This window comes from Ornithorhynchus anatinus, chromosome 5 (genome assembly GCF_004115215.2).
Source record: "Ornithorhynchus anatinus isolate Pmale09 chromosome 5, mOrnAna1.pri.v4, whole genome shotgun sequence".
NCBI classification, from domain to species: domain Eukaryota; kingdom Metazoa; phylum Chordata; class Mammalia; order Monotremata; family Ornithorhynchidae; genus Ornithorhynchus; species Ornithorhynchus anatinus.
The window spans coordinates 57,957,431-57,981,543 of record NC_041732.1 but is presented as its reverse complement, the minus strand read 5'-3'; the positions used below and the strand labels follow the sequence as shown (position 1 = coordinate 57,981,543).

Here is a 24,113-nt window from a genome sequence, read left to right as displayed (position 1 = left end):
GCATTAGAACCCACAACCTCGGACTCCCAAGCCTGGCCTCTTTCCACTGCGCCACGCCGCTTCTCACAAGTGACTTGCGCAAGGATACCAGCAGTAAAAAAGCAGCAGCACATTAGAACCCAGGTCCTCTGACTCCCAGGCCCGGGCTCTTTCCACTAGGCCGTGCTGCTTCCCTACATTTTTCTTGGAGCACCTGCCTTCTTTGAATGTCCACCCACGGTCCCCTGGATACAGCGGGCCTTCAATTTCTTTCCCCTCCATGAAATAGGTCAGTGGACACCGTTCCTGCCTGTGGTTGAAACGCAGATTCCCAGGAAAGGAAACTCAGACCAAAGCCCAGGTTCCCCTGAAACCAGATGACCATTCTCAAGGCCTCATTCATCCTTTCATCTCTTCCAGGGGCTCCTTACTTTTGGTCTCCTAAACAGCCTCCTCGTGGATCCACCTTTCCTGAATGATCCCCGCCAGATCTTTTGGCGGAGGACACCCCAATGTTACCCTTCCGTCTTGCCCAAAACAAAGAGGGAAGAGTGGCCTGGAGATTGAGCCTGGGTCACACGAGTGATCAATCACTTGATAGTGTCTGTTGAGCTCTTTCTCTGGGTACAGCACTGAACTAAGCGCTTGGGAGAGTAGGGTTCGATGCAGTTGGAAGACGCGATCTGTGCCCACCAGAATCACCATGGTACTGCTGGCTGATATTATTCCCACGGTCCTGCCAGGGAACGCTTACAGCTTTCTCGGGGCCCAACGGCCAAGGGAGATGAAACTTGGGAATTTGGTCTAAATCTCTGTTCCTTTTTCTGTTCCCCAGCTCGTCCCTGCTCTCTCTTCCCATTTAGCATGTTTCTTTAGGCTGAGGAATGGGTGATGCTACCTTATTCATTCATTCAGTTGCTTTTATTGAGTGCTAAGTGTATGCAGAGACTGTACTAAGCACTTGGAAAGTACAATTCAGCAATAAAGAGAGACAATCCCTGCCCACCGCTGGGCTTACAGTCTAGAAGATCCCACAAAATATCTCACTCACCTGGCCAGGGTGGGTGGGCCTAGAGCCTTTCCCTTGTACCCTGGCACAGTTTAAAAAAAATGATAATCGTGACCATATTCATTACATCTACAGTGTACCAAGCACTGTGATAAGCCCTGGGACAGAAACAAGAAGATTTGCCTCTCTGATCAACAGTGGGCAAGAATCATGTCTACCAACTCTATTGAACTGTACTCTCCCAGGCGCTTATTACAGTGCTCTGCACACAGTACATCCTCAATAAATACCACTGCTTGATGGTTTAATACATCTCCCATATTTATTCATTCATTCACTCAATCGTATTTATTGAGCGCTTACATGTGTTCAGAGCACTGTACTAAGCGCTTGGAAAATACACTTTGCCAACAAATAGAGACAATCCCTACTCAACAACAGGCTCACAGTCTAGAAGATGGGAGACAGGCAACAAACCGAAACAAGTAGACACATACTTGGTAAAGTGCTCTGCATAGAGTCAGGCACTCAGTAAGTACCATCGATTGATGGCTTACTACATCTTTAGTACTCTCCCAAGTACTTAGTATAGTGCTCTGAAAATAGTACGTGCTCAATAAATACCTCTGACTGATCACATACTCTATCACCTGTACTCTCCCAAATGTTTAGTACAGTGCTCTGAACATAGTGCATGCTCAATAAATATCACTGACTGATGGCTCCCTCTATCTTCTGTGCTCTCCCAAGTGCTTGGACAATACTCTGCACAGAGTATAGCGCTCGATAAATATCAGTGATTGATCAATTCTCCGGGTCACAAGAGCACTTAGTGCAGTGCTTAGCATATAGTAAACATTTAACAAATACTACAATTATTATTATTACTATTCTTATTAAAGCATAAAATAAGGATGTGACAAGGGGATCTTCAAGGAGCCTTTAGGAACATCCGTTTTCCACCCTACTGCTCCAGAGGAATGCAGGAGGGGATGCCCAGCTGAGGGTGGGCAGTTCAAATGATGACAGGGCTCAGAATCAATCGACTGATCCATCAATCTCATTTACTGAGCACTTACTGTGTGCAGAGCACTGTAGTAAGCATTTAGGAGAATGCAATGTTTGGGAGAATGCAAAGAGTTGGTGGACATGTTCCCTGCCCACGACGAGCTTACAGTCCAGAAGAAACTGTCTTAATAATTAATAATAATGATTATGGCATTTTAGCGCTTACTAGGTACCATGCACTATACTAAGCTCTGGGGTGAATGCTAGCAAGACCACCAGACTGTCCCAAAGGCGCTTGAAGGAAACTCCAAAGGGGCCATCCTTCCAGCATACCCATCCTCAGGAAACCCCTCTCTTCAGAAAAGCTTCCACTGGGCCCCTGCCACCATGTTTCACTCACTCTCTCCTTCCCCATGCTTGGCACAGTGCCAGGATATACAAAGCACTGAACAAATACCACAGTTAGTGACTTCTACTCTCCTCCTGGCATCGCATGACCTCATCTGGGCCTGCTCAAGTCCAAAACTAAAGTGGAGGTTCCGTCAGTCTCTTGAAGGCTACAGAGCCAGGCAGGCAGACTAGGCAAGCGGATGCAGATGGTGCCTCCTTCCAGGAACCTCTTATCACTTTCACTTGTTCCTCTAAGAGTGGGGTGTAATAATTATTACTAATAATATGGTATCTGTTAAGCATTTCCTACGGGTCAAGCAGTGTTCTCAGCACTGGACTAGATATGAGATGATTAGTTTGGGGCTCACAGGCTAAGCTGTGGGGAGACCAGGGGTTGAACCCCTATTTTTACAGTTGAGGAAACAGGCACCAAGCAGTTAAATGATTTGGCCAAGGTCACACAGCAGACAAGTGGTAGTGCCAGGATTAGGATCCAGGTACCCAGACTCCCAGGACTGGCTCTTTCTACTAGGCCTCTCTTTCTGTATACCTCAGCCTAGACTAAGAGCATGGAAGGCTGGGGATATGTCCCCTGAGGGAGGGGGAAGGAGGGGAGGAGGGAGGGCGGACTTATCCCAGTAGCTTTACCTCACAGTAGCCCAGGGTTTACAATGGGAGAATAGAACATCTGACCCATTCTACAGGAAAGGCTGGAAGCTTTGGAGAAGCAGCTTGGCCTAGTGGACAGAACATGGGCCTGGGAGTAAGAAGGATCTAGGTTCTAATTCCTCTAAGAGGCTCTACCTCTTCTCTGCTGTGTGACCTTAAGCAAGTCACTTCACTTCTCTGAGCCTCAGTTCCCTTAGGTGTAGAATGGAGATTAAGACTGTGAGCTCCATGGGGACATGGACTGCGTTCTATCTGATTAGCTGGTATCTACTCCAGCGCTTTGTACAGTGCCTGGCACATAGTAAGCACTTTTAAAATACCACAAAAAAGGGTTGGTGCTTGAACACATGCTGGGGGGAAAGGCTGACTGGGGAGGGTGAGCTTCCTTGCACTGGAAGGCCACTGGGGGAAGGAGGTGACCTTCCTTGCCCTGAAAGGCCACTGGGGGGAAGGAGGTGGTGGTGGGGGAAACAAAGGAAAAGGTGAACAGGCTCAGAGCTGACCCCCTCCCTTCTGCCCCCTCCCCCTGACCTAAGATAGCCCACAACCGAGTTCCACTGGAACAGCCTCTGTATGATGCCAAGGTGAGGCTCTCTCCCCACTCCAAAATGCCAAAACAGATCCCCAAGAGCAATGGGTGCAAGATGAAAATGCAAGCCGGAACGAGCTCTGAAACACCATGTTAAAAGACATTCCAGGCTCTAGAATTAGAACGAGAAGCCAACAACTGTTCATTTGCCAAAATGGGTGTCTAGCTAGCAGAGTGAGTTTGCTCCCCCATACATTTAAGACGGCACATATTTTAATAGCACCTCTTCACAGACACCAACACTTCCACCTGGATTTCTGGGCACGGAGAAGTGAAAATGCCACATCGCATCCAGGAACAGAATCCACATCTCATCTCCAGAGCACGCAGGGATCAGAATTCATTTTTCTTTTCAACTCTTTTCCAGTTTTGGCAGTCCCCGTGTTTTTCTCCTCCATAGAAACCGACATAACAGCGAGCTCAAGCCGACCTCCAGCTCAACAAACAGAGCCCAGCCCAAGGGGGGGGGGGGGGAGGCGGGGAGGGGAGGAAATGTGCAGGGGTGTTCAGAGACGGGCAGCATTAACTCATGTGCTTGTGGGGCTTTTGACGTCTCTTGACAAAATCCTGAACTCTGGCTTAAAAGAAGGGGCTGCGTCCATAAAGTCCTTTTTTCCACCTCCCCGGAAAGATAAGCTGATAGTCTCCCACTCAAGCTTCTCCAGCTCGAGTAGGGAGCTAGGGTGGCCTGGTGGAGAGGGCCTGAGACCCGAGTCAGGACTACTGTGGGGCTGTGGGCAAGTTGCTCCACTTCTCTGGGCTTTGCTTTCCTCATCTGTAAAATGGGCTTAGGGTAGACTGCAAGCTCCGTGTACGACGGAGCTCAGTTTGTGTAACCTTGTACCTATCCCAGCTCTTAGTACATGACGAGCACTCAATAAATGCCATGGTTACTACACTTTGAACCACTAAACATCATCATTCTTCCCTTTCGTCTTTTTGCTGGCTTTTCACACCTCAAAGAGAGGTAGGAGGCTCAAGGGGAGCCAAAGTCTTAAATCTCAATCTGCACGCAAATCAGACCAAGATCGGTAGGGTACTCAGGGTATGGATGGCACTGCGAATGCATCAAATTGGCATTAATAGCTGGACTATTTCAATCCCTTTCTTTAGGGAAAAAACCCCAAAAAACAACAACTAAAAACGCTGTCGGGAGAGCCAGCATACTGGAGACGTGCTTCTTGCAACCTGCTTCCTTATTCTAAAGTCGATAAACTGTGTTCACAGTATTCATTTATACCCATTCTCAGTACTTCAATGTAAATTCAACTGTATGCTCAATTTATTCTGATTCTACTACTGGCCCATGTTTTTGTGTCTACCAACTCTGTTGCATTGTACTGTTCCAAGCATTCAGTACAATGCTCTGCACAAAGTAAGCACTCAAATACCACTGGTGGATTAATGTTTGTCTCCATTAGACTGTCAACTCCTTGAGAAGCAGTGTGGACTAGTGGGTAGACCACAGGCCTGGGAGCCAGAAGGGCCTGGGTTCTAATTCTAGCTCTGCCACTTGTCTGCTGTGTGACCTTCGGCAAGTCACTTCATTTCTCTGTGCCTCAGTGCCTCATCTGCAAAATGGGGATGAAGACCGTGAGCCCTGTGTGGTACAGGGACCGTGACCAACCCGATTACTTTGTATCTACTCAGGCACATAGTTCAGAGTCTGGCACATAGTAAGTGCTTAACAAATATCACAATTATTATTATTATTACTACTACTACTTGTGCACAAGGGACCCAACTCATGCTCTTAGGATTCACGTTCAAGCAATTAATTCCAGGGAGTTGAACCCGGTGGCTACTCGCTCCCTGCCCTTTCTACTTCCACTAAAAGGAGTTCCCTCCCCAATCGGCATGAAGATGGCCCGACTGACTCAAAAAACACCAATTTCCACCAGCTCCTTGCCCAGCTTTTCCTTAGGTCAGCTGGGTGGAAGTAGGGGGAAGGGGAGCAGGGAGGGTTTGATTTACAATAGCCTCGACTTCTCACTGGATGAATAAGGAAAACTTTTAAAAGTACAACTCAAGGCAAGGACGAGCAAGGAAAGAAAAGCCAACCAAATGCAATTCTTCTGCCTCCATCAAGAGCCCCGACAGCCTCGGTGAAACATGGCATTGGCAACAAGAAACCCTCCTAAAATCACGCCTCCTCCAAGAGGCCTGCCCTGACTTAGTCCTCATTTCCCCTTGCTGCCCTCCCCACTGCATCGATTTGGAACTTGGCTGTGAACCCTGAAGCACTTTGATCACTCATCACAACACTTCTGGAAATATCCTGACACTCTATTTCTCTATCGGTAATCTAATGTCTGTCTCCCGCTGAACATTGTAAGCTTCCTATGGGCGGGGATCATATCTACCGACTCTGTGGCACCCTATTTTCCCAAGTGCTTAGTCGAGTGCTCTGCACCCAGTAAGTGCTCTGCAAATATCACTGCTTGATTGATCAAGGCACCAGACGGGTCAGGTGCAAAGTGGTGGGGAGATGGGAGAAGATACGGTTCTAAAGCCTCAGGGGCATTTCCTCACCAACCATACCCCGAGACCTCTCCAGGTGGAGCAGCCGAACCCCTCCACGTTTTGCGAGAGCCCCAGAAGTAAGTGGAAGTCAATCAGCCATAGGCTGGCCTCGCTGGGGAGAAGGCCCGTAAGGGCCAGGAGAGGCACGTCCCTCCCTCAGAAGGTTTTTAAAGGGTGTGACGCCAAAACCAGAGCCAGTCCTGCGAGGGAGGCAGCTGAAGCACTCCCACAGTCCCCTGCTCAGAGAGTTTACAGACAGGGCTGACTCGGCCCTCCCATCACCGCCCTGCCCCGCTGTGCCGGAGACCCAGGCTACGAGCCTCATCAGACGGGGAAACCGAGGAAGTGGCAGGGGAAAAGATAAGGGGGTGGGGGTGGGGTGCGGACAGCAGAGGGGGACCTGACTATCATGCTAAACTCTTAGATCCCACCCGGCACCGCAAGCCCCCGCCCCCCTCCTCTCCCAACCGGTCCACCACAGGCTTCTTCTTAAACCTTAGTTGGCTATGTACCGGACTGTTTAAGTCTGCAAGGCAATTGCCGAAAGCGATAAACAATTCTCTCAGCTTCTTTCCCCTACAGTCCTCCCTCCCCACTCCACCATCCGTCTGTTTTGTCTAAGGCTGCGGTTCCAAAACTCCAGACGGAATTATCAGGGTCCATCTTTTTTACACACTGTATAGACTGCCTCCTCAACATATTGCATTCTTAATAGGTGCTCTCGATGTGGACGATCACCCTGCAAATGACAACTTGGGGCTTTTTTGTTGGTTCCCTTCCCCCCAGCCCTCCTACTTACTCGCTGACCCTGCAAGGCCAAGTCATTGAAAAATCAAAGTCATTGAAAAATCAGCTTGCTGTGCCTATTTCGGAACCTGCTGGGTGACCTTGGGCTAGTCACTTAACTTATCTGGTCCTTGGATTCCTCACCTGTAAGATGGAATAAGATACCAGTTGTTCCTCTTAGACTCTGAGCCCCATATGGACTAGGGATTGTATCTGACCTGACTTTCTATAACTCCCTAGTGCTTACTAGACACTCAAAAACCACTATTATTTTTGTTACTGTCATCATCACCGGGTCGGAGAAAAGGTTGGAATCTCACTCTAGGCGGGTTGGGGGCAGATTTGGGAGGGAGAGGTGTATAAGCTGTGGGGAACGGGAAGGCACAGGGATCGGGGAGTTCCAAGTCCACTGACCCAGGCACTGAGGCCCACCTAGGGAAAGCTTGCTTTTTGCAGAAGTGATGAAAGCCAAGATGAAAGACACTGGGAGCTGGCCTAGGAGAAGACAAGGCTGAGGGATGACAACTGGGCTCGACAATGGGGCAGGTTTTGGCAGGTAAGAATTGGACCAATCAATGGTATTTACTGAGTGCTTACTGTGTGCAGAGCACTGTACTATGAACTTGGAAGAGGACGGTACAATAGAGTTGATAGGTACGTTCCCTGCCCACGAGCTTTCAGTCCAGAGGCAAACGGCAGGGCTACCTGCCTCACCCTGTCAGAAGAACCAACATCAAAGCACTGCTAGAACTTCAGCAAAACTGAAGCTGGAGATAGAGTCTGAGTGGGGAAGGGCACAGTTGATTTTTTTTTTAATGGTATCTGTTAAGCGCTTACCATATGGCAAGCACTCTTCCAAATCCTGGGGTAGTCGAATTTAAAGCATGAGAGACTTGCATTGGATGTAAGGAAGTAGTTCCTTGACTTTGGGGTGCTGGTTTACCAAAAAAAGCCCAGATCCTCATTCCTATGACGACTCCTTAGTCGATCCCCTGCTTGGGGTGGGACACACTGGATCGGACCATCGTTTAAGACTCCTTCTCATTTGTTCCTCTCCCATCAAGATAAAGGAACGACTGAGATGAATCTCTGGTCTGCCTACCACCTTCTGCAACTGACACCCCCACATGCTCAAACCCTAGGGGGAAGGGCCCAGATACCAGATCACAGCTCCGCCTCCATAAAGGAAAGTTTCTCCATCCAGTCTCCAGAAACCCTTTTCAGCCGGTGAGAAGGAGTTTGCTTGTCTGGAGGAAGGACATTCAGACACTGATGGGTCCGTTTCTAGCTGCGCTGACCCTGTTTTAATGATCTTAATGGGCTAAAGATGAATTAAGTGCTTCTCTCACAGGCAGGAGAGACTCGCCCTCCTTCATTGGCTTCTTTGCCGTTGCTCCCCTTGCATTTTCTTCACGTTGTAATTTCTTTTGGTAAAATAAAAAAAATCTGCATATAAATAAAAACCAGGCCCCCTGATGTCATCAACCCTCTGCCTCCCCAGCCCCCCACAGAATGTCTAGAATGGGCCAAAATGAGGGAGAAAGAGCCCTGCTGTCTCCAGTGCCGAGATGTACCAGTTTGATTTGGCAGCAACACAACTTTCCACTGGTTTGACGCCTTCCCCTCCCTCACTGCTCCCATCCAAACGCAGCTGTAGATGTCATTAGAGAAAAGAAGAGGCATTTCCTGTGTGTTGGGTTTTTTTTTTTAATTTTATTTTCCTACATTCTTGGCGGAGGAGAGAGGGAGGGAGGACAGGAGAGAGGAGGCGGGGAGGGGGAAAAAAAAGAGGGAGAAGAGAGGGGGAGGGCCGAGCAGTAGGAGATAAAGCCTGGCTCCCTACCAAAAGCTCTATGCAGCCCCCAGAAGGAGCCAAAAGAGCCACAAGAGCGAGGAGGAGTGGCCGCTTGGTAGGAGAAGCAGCGTGGCTCAGTGGAAAGAGCGCGGGCTTTGGAGTCAGCGTTCATGAGTTCGAATCCCAGCTCTGCCACTTGTCAGCTGTGTGACTGTGGGCAAGTCACTTAACTTCTCTGTGCCTCAGTTCCCTCATCTGTAAAATGGGGATTAAGACTGTGAGCCCCACGTGGGACAACCTGATTCCCCTATGTCTACCCCAGCGCTTAGAACAGTGCTCGGCACATAGTAAGCGCTTAACAAATACCAACATTATTATTATTATTAGCTTAGTCAGATGCTCCTTGGTGGCAGTCCCGGTTACCCCGAGAGTTGGGAAAGGTAGCCATCCTTGGGAACCACCTTTGAGGCCATTCAGGCTTTTGGAACAGCGGGATAGCCTTCTCCCCAAGATACAGCAAAATGCCTCAGCTTTGCCCCACTAATTAAGGTCTCTGTGTGGGCCACTTTAGAAGCCACAACCTGGTGAGCTTCAGAATCAGAAAACGTGCTTTCCCAGTGGACAAAGAGAGAAATGATTTCAGGCCACGAAATCCACAGGGTTAAGTGAGCTCTGCAGGGAAAACAGAGTTGAAACAAGAATGATATCTTGAAGTGGAGGTGGGGGAGGACGAAGGGACAGAAGGATGGACTCCTCCAGTGCAGGAATGAGATGAGAGAGGGAGGGGAGGAAGCACCACTAGGTAGTGTCAAATCAGATTAGTGAGGCTCCTTTGGGGGAAAGACAGCTGAAGAACCCAAATTTCTGAGGAAAATTCACTTATCTCCCACTTTCTTCCCCCAGATAAGTTTCTCTTCTTTTTCCATAATTTACCCCCCAAATGGAAGCCCTATTAAGGACTAGCTTTTTATTTTCCGTGGAAACAAGCAACGAGTTTCAGTTGACCTACACCCTGTTGTGTGGGCTTCTTTGAGCCTGAGCTCCGGGGTGGCCTGTTCAAAACAGTCCCCGACTTCTCAACGGGGCCACCTTTTTTCTCCTAGTTTGCTTCCTCGTGAAGCTACATGGACTAATTGCAAAGAGCAAGGATCTGGGGATCCACGGACCTGGGTTCTAATTCCGGCTCCACCACTCGTCTGCTAAGTGATCTTGTGCAAGTCACTTCATTGTGCCTCAGTTCCCTATTTGTAAAATGGGGATTCACTACCTGTTCTCTCTTCTCCTTAAGACTGTGCGCCCCATGTGGGACAGGGACTGTGTCTTTCTGATTACCGGTAGTTTATCCCAGTACTTATTAGCACAGTGCTTGGCAGACAGTAAGTGCTTAAACAAATCACTATTAGTAGGTAGGTAAGTTTGCCTTGCACCCAGTTAGGCCTTAAGGACAATACCCAAAAAGAAAAAAAAAAAAGGACTGAGTAGGAAGCTGGAGTGCCTCCACAGTAAATGGTATTTACTGAATTTATTGAGCATTTACCATGTGCAGAGCACTGTACTAAGCACTTGGGAGAGTACAACAGAATTATCCGACATATTCTCTGCCCATACCGAGGTCATTCCCCGTCTTAGCCAAAGACACCAGCCTAGGCCTACATCCTGGGAAATCGTCCTTTTCCTGGCCCTTTAACTGCTCTCCGCCCCGAAAACCCTCTGGCTTCACCCCTGCAGGCCGACTTTCTGGTCTGGGGCCGTCCTCAGAGCGACTCCAAAACCCCGGCCACAGTGGAGCCAACGGAGGTGTTCAAACAATTTTCAGCGCCAGGAAATCAAACCAGTATTGAAGGTGGGAAGGGTTGGGGTGATTCAGTCTGTCTAAATGCTAGCCAGCTTTTTACAGCTGAGAGGCCCCAAGGGGAAAAAGGAGGAATAAGAGGACCAGGATTCTGCTCAGAGGATGGATAGACGGGCCCGGGCTGGGCCCAGGTGGTTTTCTGGCAGAGGGAGGCGGGGAGCATTTCCCAATCACCCCCGGGTCTCCCGAATCAGTGTGGAGAGCAGTGCCCAACAGTGAGACCCAAGGGACAGATGAATGCAGCAAACTTTTGGCCAACTGCCCATAAACCCCACTGAACGAAGCCTGTGTCCTCAGCTGACCAAGGATGAGGACAAAGACTGGAGGACACAGCCGTCGCCCTCTGGGCTGTGAAATCACCGCCCCGTTCAGGGCGGGCGGACGGACAGAAGGACGGAGCCGCCCCGGCCAGCTGGCACCACCGAGATTCCAACATCAGTTATACAGTGGACTGATTCTGTCCTAAATGAAACCCATATTTTTCTTGGGTGCTTCTAATGGACACAGTCACAGGCACCCCAGTAGGCATATTTGGGACCCAGAGGAGGGGGGGAGGAGACATCCAGCATGCGTGCAAAGTGCCCGTAATCACTTCCCCATGCCAAGTGATTGCTTATTGGAATTCAGTACAGTGTTTCAGAGAAACAGGGAGGAGGGGGGTGTCAATCAATCAGTCAATGGTATTTACTGAGCACTTAGGGAGGACAGAGCAATGGACTAAGCACTTGGAGGTGGTAGAGCTATGGTGGAACTGACATCTGCCCCTTTCCCCCCAAATTCACTGGCAGCACGGAGGACATGAGGTGCTCGGCCTGACCCCCGATTTGTCCACAGCTGACTTTGGGGTTAAGACATCTTTCGGCCACAGATACTGAAATGCCCAATAATGGCATAGTGGATAGAGCACAGGCCTGGGACACAGAAGGTCATGGGTTCTAATCTGGGCTCTGCCTCACCTCCTCTGAGACTTTGGGCAAGTCACTTCACTTCTCTGTGCCTCAGTTACCTCATCTGTAAAATGGAAATTGAGACTGTGAGCCCCACGTGGGACAGGGACTGTGACCAAGCCAATTAGCTTGAATCCACCCCAGCGCTTAGTACTGTGCCTGGCCCATAGTAAGCCCGTAACAAGTACCACAATTATTATTACATCCAGATCATTTTTTGCTCTTTTTCTTGATAAAAACAGAGATGGCTTTTCATATGACTGAACATGCACCAGAAAGGTTTCCTGCTTCGATCAATCAATGATATTTACTGAGTGCTTGCTGTATGCAGAGCACTGTACTAAACACTTGGGAGAGTACAACAGAATTGGCAGACATGTTCCCTGCCCATACCGAGGTCATGGTTTTTCACATGACTGAACATGCACCAGAAAAGTTTCTCGCTTCAATCAATGATATTTATTGAGCGCTTACTGTATGCAGAGCACTGGACTAAACACTTGGGAAGCAGCGTGGCTCAGTGGAAAGAGCACGGGCTTAGGAGTCAGAGGTCATGGTTTCTAATCCCGGCTTCGCCACCTGTCAGCTGTGTGACTTTGAGCAAGTCACTTAACTTCTCGGTGACTCAGTTACCTCATCTGTAAAATGGGGATTAAGACTGTGAGCCTCACGTGAGACAGCTTGATTACCCTGTATCTACCCCAGCGCTTAGCATAGTGCTCGGCACATAGTAAGCGCTTAACAAATACCAACATCATAATTATTATCATTATTATTACACTACAACAGAGTTTGTAATAACGGCCAACTGACCACAACGAATTTACGGTCTCCAGTCTTAAATGAGGCTAGTTTTTGTTGTTATTGTGGCTGTTATGATTTAAAACCAGGAAGATACCTGGACAGGGTTTCAACTTTCCAGACAAACCATTACTGACACTTTCGCAGACCACCCTATTTCTTCGAGGACACTCTATCTGCTCTGCAAATGGCTTCGGTCCATCCGTAATATGCACTTAGCGAGCAGTGTAGGAAGGAGCTTAATGCATTCTCGATTTCGAGGCGATTTTAGTGGGTCACTTCCCGTCACTTCTCTCTGCCAGGGCCTCTCACAACACCCCAATGTCTCACAAAAGGTGGGTGGGAAGATTTCTGTTTAACCAGCTAAATTCACAAGATGCCAACTTTCCACATACAAGATCCAAACACCCAACAATGACAAATGTGACTAAGCACCTCTCTGCCCACCTTTCTTCTAGCTCTGTGATGAGGGGATTGGCCAAATCTCTGGAAGCCTCATCAAGATTTATCACTATCACTTAAATAAATTCAAAGCCGCTTAATTATAAGGATTCTTGGACTGAATGCATTCAGACCCTCCTTAAGATTAAATAACTGCTCCCACACATGCTCCAGGCGAGGGATGATTTATGCTGGGCAAGTAGCAAAGAATGCTGACTTCATTAGGTTATTGCCTAAAGAGAAGGCGGACTGGTTAAAAAAAAAAAATATCTGTGGGCTGGTAATTTCCCCCCATTATTTGCAAGTCTAGATTATCCCTCCCCCTCCAACCCCCCCCACAAGAACATTTTCAGGGTGGGGTTACTGCACCCTGGGAAGCAAGAACTGAAGGTGACTGCTCACCTATTCCCCCCTCTCCCTTCCCCCCAATATAGCTCCAGGCAATTTCAAAGTTTGCCAATGTTACAAAGTGACCATTTCCTTGCATACGAAATCATTTCCACGATCAACTATTGGAGGCAGCTAACAGGCGAAGACTCTGCCTGCGGGAAAATGAAAATGAAGATTTCACCTTCCAGTGGAACCATACAACCCGAATGTCATTCCCAGATGTGTTCTTATTCAAGAGTTGGACTGAATACCTGGAACTAAAGTTCTCGGAATGCCTTGGCCCCCCTACCCGATTGTGCGATCTGGGAAAATGTTCTCCACGGAGGGTAGGGAAAGAAATTGATATTCATCCCTTATTCAAGACCATTCTAGAAAACATACGTTGCCCCTACGAAAGCAGAGCTCTGGAAGTGGCATGGCCAAGTAGAAAGAGCGCTGGCCTGGGGTTCAGAGGACTTGGGTTCTAATCCCGGCTCCATCACTGGGCCTCAAGTTTCCTCATCTATAAAATGGGATTCAATATCTGTTCTCCCTCCTCTTGAACCCATAAGCCCTGTGTGTGGGACAGGGATTGTATAAAGTAAAGATTATGGTATTTGTTAAGCGCTTTGTGCCAGACCCGGTTCTAAGCACTGGGGTGGATACAAGCAAAACGTATTAGACACAGTCCCTGTCCCACGTGGAGATCACAGTCTCAATCCCCATTTTACAGATGAGGTAACTGAGGCCCAGAGAAGTGAAGTGACTTGAAGTGAAGTGTCATACAGAAGACAACCGGCGGAGCCGGGATAAGAACCCGTGACTTTCTGACTCTCGGGTCCGTGCTCTATTCACTACACAATGCTTTTTCAGATAAATTTTGCAGTATATGATCTGCATAAGCTGAATTTACCCCAGCGCTTAGGACAGTACTTGGCAAACAACAAGGGCTTACTTAAGTAAATGTTCCAATTATTTACTGTTCAAAGTCATCTGTAACTGCTGCAGAATCTCTGCCTTCTGAACTGGCCCCTTCTGTCTCTGTGATAGACACCCCACCAGGGCCAGCCAGAGGAAGAGCCCTTTGCCTTGGAGAGAAGATGCAGAATAAAATAAAAGCCCTGTACTGAGGGTGAACACACCCCCTCAGTGGGTGGTGACCGGATTTACATAATACCCAGGGCAGGGGGGGTGTTGGGTTTCCCTCTTGATGTGGGCAGGGAAGATGTCTAACAACACTATTGTATTCTCCCAAGCGCTTAGTACGCTGCTCTGCACACAGTAAGTGCTCAATAAATACCACTGATTTGAAGCAGTGCGGGGGGAGGGGGGGGCTTCTGAAAACCTCAACATCTAAGGAAGTCGGGGGAAGAAGGGGTGAGAAGAGGAAAACTTGGGCTCGGGGTGAAAACTGGCCATGGCAGTCTGCTCCGTGGGGCACTGATCCTTCTCAGCAGAGGCGCTGTGCCATCCCAGACCAGTCGGTTTCCAACACAGTTCACGGAGCTATGCTTAGTTTGCTCTGAGAAAGATGAGGCGCATGCCCTCTTTTTGATTGGCAAATCTCGGTGGCGGTGGCCAGATGGGTTGGAGTTTACCAGGCAGCAATATCCACATGCAGATAAATACCCAGACAAAGCTGAAGTGTTTATCCCTGGTGTGTGGGTATTCCTGCCAACTTCTTTCTGATGCGCCCAGCTGTTATCACCATCATTTTGGGTTACTGAACTGAATGTCGCAAACTTTCCAATGGCTTATTCTTCCAGTTCAACCCTCCCGTTTCTCGGGTCTCTGTGTGGGGGTGAAGGGGGGGCAGGGGTGGGAGGAAGCAGGGATAACCTCACACTGGGCGAGGGGCAGGAAGGCAAGAGGGGTCTTCACTCCATGGGGATGCTGACGTCAACCCACCCCTTGGAAAAGGGTGATCTCTCCGGACCGAGCTCATTTCACTTCCATTTCTGCTCACTTTCTGCTCTCTTCCCAAACCCCATCCCTGCAGATCTGCTCTGCCCTTGGCTTCCCTCCCCTCCCCCTACCCACCCCCATCCGCCCCGAGGTCTGCACAGGGAGCTAAGGGAACTCTGCCAATTAAGTGTGGGAGCAGGTGGCCGCCAGGTGGGAGCCTGCAAGGAGGGTTTGAAATGTCCCCTCTTCGAAGCTTCCCCATCTTCCTCCTGAACCTGTAGTTAGAAAGCAGGTGCTGCTCTACCATATGTTCCAGGAGAAGCCACACAGAGTAGCGATCTTCGTCTTTGAAAAAAGAAACCCTGCATGGGGGGTGACCGGTGACTCTACTCGGCAATACTCCGAGTTGCCCGGTCACGCGATAGCTCCGCGAGACGCTAAGACACACAGAGCTGGTACTCATTAAGCGCTTACTCTGTGCCAAGCACCCTTCTAAACCCCTGGGTAGAGATGGGGGCATCAGTTTGCACACTGGCCCTATCCTATATAGGGCTCGCCACCTACAAAGAATATGCACATCTGTATTTTTTTTTAATTTCTATTAATGTCTGTTTCCCCCTCTAGTCTGTGAGCTCACTGTAGGTAGGGAATGTGCCTGTTACATGGCACTCTCCCAAGTGCTTAGTACTGTGCTCTGTACGTGGTAAGCACTCCAAAAATACTATTGATTGGCAGAGGGAGAACTGGGAATGAACATCCACTTGCCAAATGAGGAAACTGAGGTCCGGAAGGACAGTCACACGGTCACGAGTGGTGGAGCCGGGCTTAGAACCCAAGTCCTCTGACTCACAGATCCGGGCTCTCCTCATTAGGTAGGGTAACCCCTTCTAAGTTTCCAGCAGGTGAGAGGGAAAGCGATCCGACCAAGGCCTCCACTCAGCCACTGACTTGTTGATGAACGAACACACCAGAGTTTCACTCTACCCCTCTGACCGCCTGTCCTCACCCAACGGGCGTGAGAGGAACACCAACCCAGAGGCGCGGCATCCAAAATTTCCACAACATTGCTAGAAAGGAAGACCAGGACTGCTCTGCTTTCTCCCTCCTGTCCTTTGCTTAACCCCTAGTCTTGGGCCTTCCTTTTGAGATCCCTATCTTGCACAAACAAAATTACCTTTGATTGCAGCAGCTGAACTTCTCAAAGAATTGAAAAGCAGCCCGGTGACTACTGGGAGTGGGTTGCTACAGACATAAACACAGGAGAGCAGACGGGAAAAACAAGTTTTAATTAAAGCCACTTCTCCATAACCAATTTTCTCTTCTGTGCCCTGAGTCTGACAGGGTAGGCCTGAGGTGCCCGGTGTCGCGCCCGGGACCCAGCCGGCGGAAAAAGGCGGGGAGGTGGCTCTTGGAGGCCGGAACCCGGGAAGCGCGGGCCTCGCGGATGCTGTTCCCCGCAAACCGAGGCGGCTGAAATAAAATCGCATCAGAAGATGGAAAGAGCTGGGGACTGGGGCGTTTTTCCTCCCGCGGGGCCGGTGGTGAAAACCCCGACGTTAGAGGGGTCGGGGAGGGAAGATCTGTCGAAAATCACACGCCCTGAAAGTAGAGCAAAAGGCAGTTTTGAAAACCAGGGAACCACAAGATCTCCAAACACAGCTCTGCAATTTCCTCCGCCGTTCAGACAGTAAGATGAGGCCCGGGGCAGCTCGCGGTGGAATGAAATTCCCAACTCCGGCTTCCCCTGGCCCTTTCCCCCCTCCCAAACGCTCGGTGCCTGTAAAAATTCCTGCACCCTCTTTGCAGGGAAGGTCACTCCGAAAGGGCATGGCTGGGAGCCAGGGTCCTCCTGGGCGGACAGGCCGGTGGAGGGAGGGGAGGGATGGGTGGGTGGGTGGGTGGGGAGGTGGGCTCAGGAACTCGATTCTAAGTTTCTCCAGTCTAGCCAGGAGGCTGGAAGCCCAGACTGCGGCTGTTCTCCGCTCTGGTGCACACTCCCTCCTCTCTCCCCCTCTCCCACCTTCCCCCGCCCTTCTCTCTCAGTCTGCCAGGCTAGTCTGCCGCCTCAGTCATTCTGCAGGCATTCTTAAAGACGCAGGAGGGTATTTATGGAAAAAAAAAAAAAAAGAAAAAAAGCTCGCTGCCCAACCCCCCTCGGTGGCCCAAGCGATCCATATGTGGTTTCCAGTGTCGTTTCTGCATTAGGCGGCGCGCAGGCATCCTTACTATGAAATCCCTCTCCGGGCCGGGCCTGTTTTTGTACCCCTTTTCCGCGAGGTCCGCAGATCTAATTGCACAACCGAGGGTCTTCGTTCCTAAAATTCCCGGCCCCAGCAGTTCATTCAGTCGTATTTACTGAGCGCTTCCTAGGTGCAGGGCACTGTGCTAAGCGCTTGGAACGTCCAGTTCGGCAACGGATCGAGACCATCCCTGCCCAATGACGGGCTCGCAGTCTGAAAGAGTTGTTGGGGGGGGGGGGGCATGGAGCCCTGCAAGAGATCACCCCCAAACCGGCTACCAAGGCATCTCCTCCAGCCTCGCCGTTGAAACCGGATCCCGGCGGGCCGCCCGGAGGCGGTGGGCTTTGCAGCCCGTTTCCCCGGCGGCGTCGGACCGGTTTTCCGTCCCCAGCGCCCGGCGGCGGGATGGGGGGGAGGGGGGGAGCGCGGCTGGTTCCCCGGCTGCCTACAAAACGTGGAGCCCGGACGCCCGCCGGCTGGTCCCGGCCGAACGTGGTCATCCGGGACGGGGGGGGGGGTCGCGGGTCCCCCCCGAGACCCCTGGCCGGGGCGCCCGCTCTCCTCCTGCGGCTTCCAGACCCCCACCTTGAGTTGCGGGGCTGCCGGCGGTCCGTCGGCCGGGCTGGCGCGGCGCAGTTGCACGCACACGCGGCGGTCCGGTCCGGGGTCCGGTCCGCCGATCCGGCGCCGGGTTTTCCGGCCGGCGCTCCCCCGGCAGCGGCCTCCGTCCCGGGGAAATGGAGCCGGGGCGACCCTCCCCTGGCCGGACACCCAACCCTCGCACGGTTTTGCCCGAAGCCTGGCATTCGTTATCCGTCCAAGGGGAGGGACGGACGGTAGCGGGCAGCTCCATCCCACCTTAAATACCGTGCATTATGGAACTTCCAGCCACGGGGGTCTTTTCACACCAGGGGGGAGGGAGTTTTTCCCCCCCCAGAACCCGCAAGGCCACCACAGTCACCTTCTGGAATCATACGCAATGGCCGCCCGACAACCTCACCTTTTCAGGAGGGAAAAAAAACCCCACCAAACCAACCCCAAAAGGCCGCAATAACAAGAAAACCCCCACAAAAACCGAACAGAAAAATGGGCCCTCTTCAATTAGGGCTGCAAGGGAGGCCTGTCACTCCCCCATCTTGAGTTCAAGTTGTCATCTTTTGAGAGAAATAAGGCCAGCGCATTGCTTGCCTGACAACTTGTTCTGCTGAAGTCCTTAAGGCGTTCTTACATGCCAACCAAAGGAAGTGATTAAAAATTAATGTAAGCTGAGAGATACAGAAACCTGCAAGGGTGTGCCCGTAAAATACACTTTCAATCCATCTCGTCAGCAATTTTTTTCCCTGTCTTCGGCTTCTTATAATACCAGTCTCATGGGAAGTGGTTAGGGCACGAACTTGGTTCTCACAGAGAAATCACCTCCCAACAGCTAACAGGAAACTTCAACTCACCAAAGAGTTGTGTTTTTCCCCCCTTGGGGTAAATGAGTAGGGGGAGAAGACAAAATGGAGAATGGTGGGGTGGGTGGGGAGATAGAAAATTAGGCCAGCAGAAAAAATGTGTGATCTTGACATTTTGGCTCATATCTAACTTTGGGGGGAGGGAGGGGAAAGGCAGGGGGAAGAGAAGGGGGAGTTGACTAGAGTGATTCCCCAGTTCAAATTGCGAAACTAAGCAGCCCTTGAAATTACTTGCCATTTTTTTTCTCTTGTCCAGGTTCTTCTGAGCTATAAAACTGGGTCCCAAAGAGGCAGACTATATATTCAGGAGAAAAGTGAAAGGCATTGTATAACTCCTACTGAGACTGAGCTCAACAGGACGAGGCCCTTGATCTCCAACAATTGCACAAGAATGAAGGCCCCCAGCACTACTGACTCTGTTCAGGCTGAAGGATTCACCTCCCTCAGTCAGAAGTCAGAGAGCATCAAGGCAGGATTTTCAAAGACATAAAATTCTCTCATTTTTTTTCTAATGGCATTTGTTAAGCTCTTACTAAGTGTCAAGCACTGTACCAAGCACTGGGTTTGACACAAGACGATCAGGTCCCACAAAGGGCTAACAGTCTAAGTAGGAGGGAGAACAAGTATTGAATCCCCATTTTGTGGTTGAGGAAACTTGAGGCCCAGAGAAGAGAAATGACTTGCCCAAGGTCATGCAGCAGGCAAAGCCAGGATTAAAACCCAGGTAATCTGGCTCCCAGGCCCGGGTTTATCCACTAGGCCATGCTGCTTCCCTCAATTTTTTCAGAAAATGTGGGTTTGTAGAAAAACAATTTATTTTTTTAAAACCCAGCTTCTTCTAGGGGTTGACTGGATCATTAACAATCAGCATGTTCAAACTTGGTCACCTCCCTCAACCAATCCACCTCAACACACACACGAGAGAGTGAGTGTGCATGTGTGCACGCATGTGCGTGTGTGTCTGTGTGTGTATAAAAAACTAAATTTTGAGGCTGCAAAAACACTAAGACTCTGGTTATGTGAATTTCACTGCTGATTCTGCCTGAATGAGATTCACTGACAAAGCCTGAAGGGAGGGGAAGAAAAAAAAAACTCAAAGGGCTTTCTGTTATCCTGCCCTGAGCATCGTTATGGTCATTTCACTAAGGAGTCAGAGCTGCTTTGTTCATTCCAGCAAAGGGTCGTGACCTGTGACCTCTGCCCCCTTTGGAAGTCCTCTGATTCTTGCCTAAACCTGCCGCTTACCCACTGGAACTTGGATTTCTTTTCTTTTTTTTTTTTATCTGGCATTTGTTAAGTGCTTACTATGTACCAGGCACTGTACCAAGCGCTGGTGTATATACATGTTAATCGGGTTGGACGTAGCCCCTCCCCTACGGGACTCACAGTCTTAATCCCCAGTTTACTCGAATCTGAATCATAAAGTAACTGAAGCACAGAGAAGTTAAGTGCCTTGCCCAGGGTCACCCAACAGACATGTGGCAGAACCGGGATTAGAATTCGGGCCTTCTGAATCCGAGGCTGGTGCTCTTTCCACTATTTCTACTGACACAGAAAACTGCCTTCCCCACTCCCCACCAAGGGGCTAGAGCCCAACCAAGCTTGCCTACGCCAGATTAGTCTGGCTTTCAGGTCATAGCGGAGTAGACGGGGTTTAAGGTTGCTGAGCTTGGAAGGAGATCAACAGACGTCGGGTCAAGATCAGATCTAAAGATGGCTGAGCGCATCTTGGTGTCAGGGGAAGGGGAAGGATTTCGAGGAGGGAGTGTTGCATTTTACAACATTCCCACCAGGCCAATTCCAAAGGCGTTCGGAGAACAGACGAGAGGATAACATTAGTCACCAAATGACACACTGCTTCTTTTGGATGCACTCTGCACCGCCACTTTTCTTAATTGTTCCTGACGTTCGATCTGGGTTACATCACTTTGGAACACTAACTGTATCATTTTTGAAAACTCTGGTTGCCATGGTAGCAAAATGTGGCTCTTAAATATACCCTGTTCACACATTCTTCTTAGAGGAGGGGTCTCTTTAACGGGTCCTCTGACGGAGCTCAGGGTTCCGAGGCCAAACCGTACAAATAACTCATAAAAGATGATGGCGGTGACCGTAGGGGAAAATAAGCCACGGCTTTAAAGAGCTCAATCAGCTCGCCCCTTCCTACCTTACTTTGCTGATCTCCCATTACAAGCCAGTCCACACACTTTGCTTCTCTAACGCCAACTTACTCACTGCACCTCAAATCTCATCTGTCTCTCTGCCAACCCCTTGCCCACTTCCTCCCTCTGGCCGGGAACTCCCCCCCTCTTTGACAGACCACCTCCCCCACCGCTCTCCCCACCTTCAAAGTCTTACTCAATTCACATCTCCTTCAAGAAGTCTTCCCCAGATTAAGCCATCTTTCCCCCCACTCCTCTTTCCTTCTGTGATGCCTATGCACTTGGATCTGTGCCCTATAGATACATTAAACCCCACTTTACAGATATAGCAACTGAAGCACAGAAAAGTTAAGTGACTTGCCCAGGGTCACCCAGCAGACATGTGGCAGACTGGGGATTAGAATTCGGGCCCTCAATCCAAGACCAGTACTCTTTCCACTATTTCTAACACACCCTCACCCCACGGCACTCGTGTCTATATCCGTAATCTATCTGGATGTTGTCTTCCCCTGTAGACTGTAAGCTCCTTGTGAGCAGAGAACATGCATAACCAACTTTGTTGTACTGTACTCTCCCAAGAGCTTAATTCAATGCACTGCATTCACTCATTCATTTATTCAATCATATTTATTGAATGCTTACTGTGTGCAGTGCATTGTACTAAGCGCTTGGAAAGTACAATTCTGCACCCAGTAAGCGTTCAATAAATACCACTGATTGATCGGAGGCTTTCATCCTTTCAAAAGCAGAAGCAAAAGTTTGGCTCTCGCCTCACCCACATCTTCACTTTCAGGTCTACCCAACTAGAGGGGGTGGAGGGGGGTGGGGAACAACCCCAAAATGCAGGTACCCAAACCAAAACAGTAACACAAACACATCTACACCGGTTTGCTCCCCAGGATCACATTCTGCCTGGATGAAGCGAACATCCTAGCCCACCAGTCAACGGTATCTACTGAGCCCTTACCGTGGACAGAGTGCTGTTCTGCGCACCTTTGAAGAGAGGGAAGGGGAGGAACAGTGGACTGGTGTTAGACTGTTATATTGTAATCTCCCAAGCGCTTAGTACAGTGTTCCGCACACAGCAAACACTCAATAAGCACAAGTGACTGACCGGTCCCCCAGAAAGGAGGTGCCTGCAGCCTGCCATTTCCTTTATTTCAAGCCAGTATTCGATACTGTACTTCGCCCTTCAGCTTCCCTTAAAACTCCTGGTTCCAGCCTGATTACTTAAAGAACTTTAAACTCTGAGCAGGCTTTCAAAGCGTCCTCAGCGGGCGATAAGGAGAGGAGTCTAGGGAACTCGGCAGACTCTCCCTTGCCTCCAGAAAAGGGAGAAGGGGAACAGGGGGTTGGGGGGGAGGGAGGAGGATTACAAAAAAGGACAGCCCACCTTTCAACCAACTTCAAGAGGTCCCAAGGGCAAAGCAGGAAATGAGTAGCCAGATTGCAATCATTTCTAAAGTACAAGGGACACGTCTGGGTTCTGCTATTGCAGGATCCAGTGACTCAAAAGTGACCCAGATTTCCACTTTACAACACAAAGCCGATAAGCAAAGAGCAAACTGTTAACGCCCCGCTGCGTGACCGAAGAATCTGTCCCACCGAGCCCTTTTGGAATCGTCTCTTTGGCTCGTAGATCGCCTCTTCGACCGGGGCATCCCGAAGGACTTCCTAGCGGGAGAGAGGGCTCGTCCCCACTGACCGGGGCTGCTGGGGTCTGGTGGGTTTCAGCCCCAGACCGGCTCCCAGCTCTAGCTTCTCCACCACCCCTCGGGAGGGCAGCTCGGTGCCACCCACTGTCGACCGCCTGCCAAGCTGGGTCCCTTTGCTTTCTCTGAGAAGGTGGGCAGAGCCAACTCAGACTGGAAAGGCTTCCAGTCTGGGTCCCTCAGAACAAGCCAGCAAGAAGCTGTTCATTCTCTGCCATCTGCCCGGGGAAAGCTCCGTGGAGCTGGTTGCCACGTGACTGTTGGAGAACAGGCCTCTTCCCGGAGACAGATTCTCCTTCACATAAAATAGTAAAAGGGGTGGGGGTGTACACCCGTGTTTCCCTGTTGCCGTTCCGAGAGTCGCAATTCTGTGCCCTGGTGGCCTCCTATATGGACCCTGAAAATGAGGGGTGCTTATGAGCCCTGCCAGAAAGTGGGGTCTCTGGGCACCCCGACTCCAGTTCCCCAGTGCCTTCTTCATCGGGAACCGGCTCCCAAGAGAGGACCGGGAAGCTGCGGGTCTGGAAGGCAGGACCCAAAGCACCCGAGTGTCCTGTGCTGGATTAGGGACCCGGTGGTGCTCGGACTCAAAGACTCACTCCCATTACCCTTCCCTGGAGAGCTGAGACAATCAGTGATTCACTTCAGTCTGCCCATTAGTGGTATTATTTTTAATAAGAAATCACGACATGGAGCCACAAAGCAGCAAGTTCATCTGACTTAATTTTATGACATTTCTCACAGTGGCTCCCAGCCATCCTGAGTGCGTGCGGCTGTAGCGTCTGTTGTGAAGCATTTATCGGGCGGATGGGTGGGCTCGGCAACCTGCCCTCTTGGACTTAAGGGCCCGCTGAGGGGAGCGCCACATGAGAAGGGGGAATTCAGCGGCACTCTGCTCACCTCTCTCCTGCTGCTGCAGTGCAAATCACTTTGGGGCAGGGGCCAGAGAGTCAAAAGGACCTGGTTTCTATCCCGGCTCCGCCACTTGCCCGCTGTGTGTCCTTGAACAAGTCACTTCACTTCTCTATGCTTGAGTTACCTCATCCATAAAATGGGGATTAAGAACACGAGCCCCAAGTGGGGCAGGGACTGTGTCCAACTTGACTATCTTGTAACTACCCCAGTGCTAAGAACAGTGCCTGGCACATAGTAAACTCAACAAATACCATTAAAAAATATCAATCAGTCAACAGTTTATTGAGCACTTACTGTGTGCAGAGCACTGTAAGAGCTTGGTAGAGTACAATACAAGAGAGTTGGAAGAGAGGGTCCCTTGACCACAAGTTTACGAGCTTGACCGAGAGCCTACGGTCTAAAGGGAAATAGTGTGGCCTAGGGAAAAGAACAAAGCCCTGGGGGGGGGGGGGGTCAGAGGACTGGGGTTCTAATCCCAACTCTGCCGCTGTACATGACCTTGAGCAAGTCACTTGACGTCTCTGTGTCTCGGTTTCCTCATCTGTAAAATGGAGAAGAAAAACC

General features: G+C 50.2%; 1 protein-coding gene and 1 long non-coding RNA gene across 2 annotated transcripts in view; both read right to left on the bottom strand.

The window, feature by feature from the left end:
* The window catches only part of SKI (SKI proto-oncogene), a 158,161-nt gene that overhangs the window by 60,389 nt on the left and 73,659 nt on the right, over positions 1 to 24,113 (bottom strand). The gene's annotated exons all lie outside the window — the stretch shown is intronic.
* Positions 16,328 to 17,697, bottom strand: LOC103170871. Its single transcript, XR_486454.3, has 2 exons — positions 17,290 to 17,697; positions 16,328 to 16,662 (listed from the first exon to the last, which is right to left on the bottom strand). It is a non-coding gene; the product is annotated as an uncharacterized LOC103170871 (long non-coding RNA).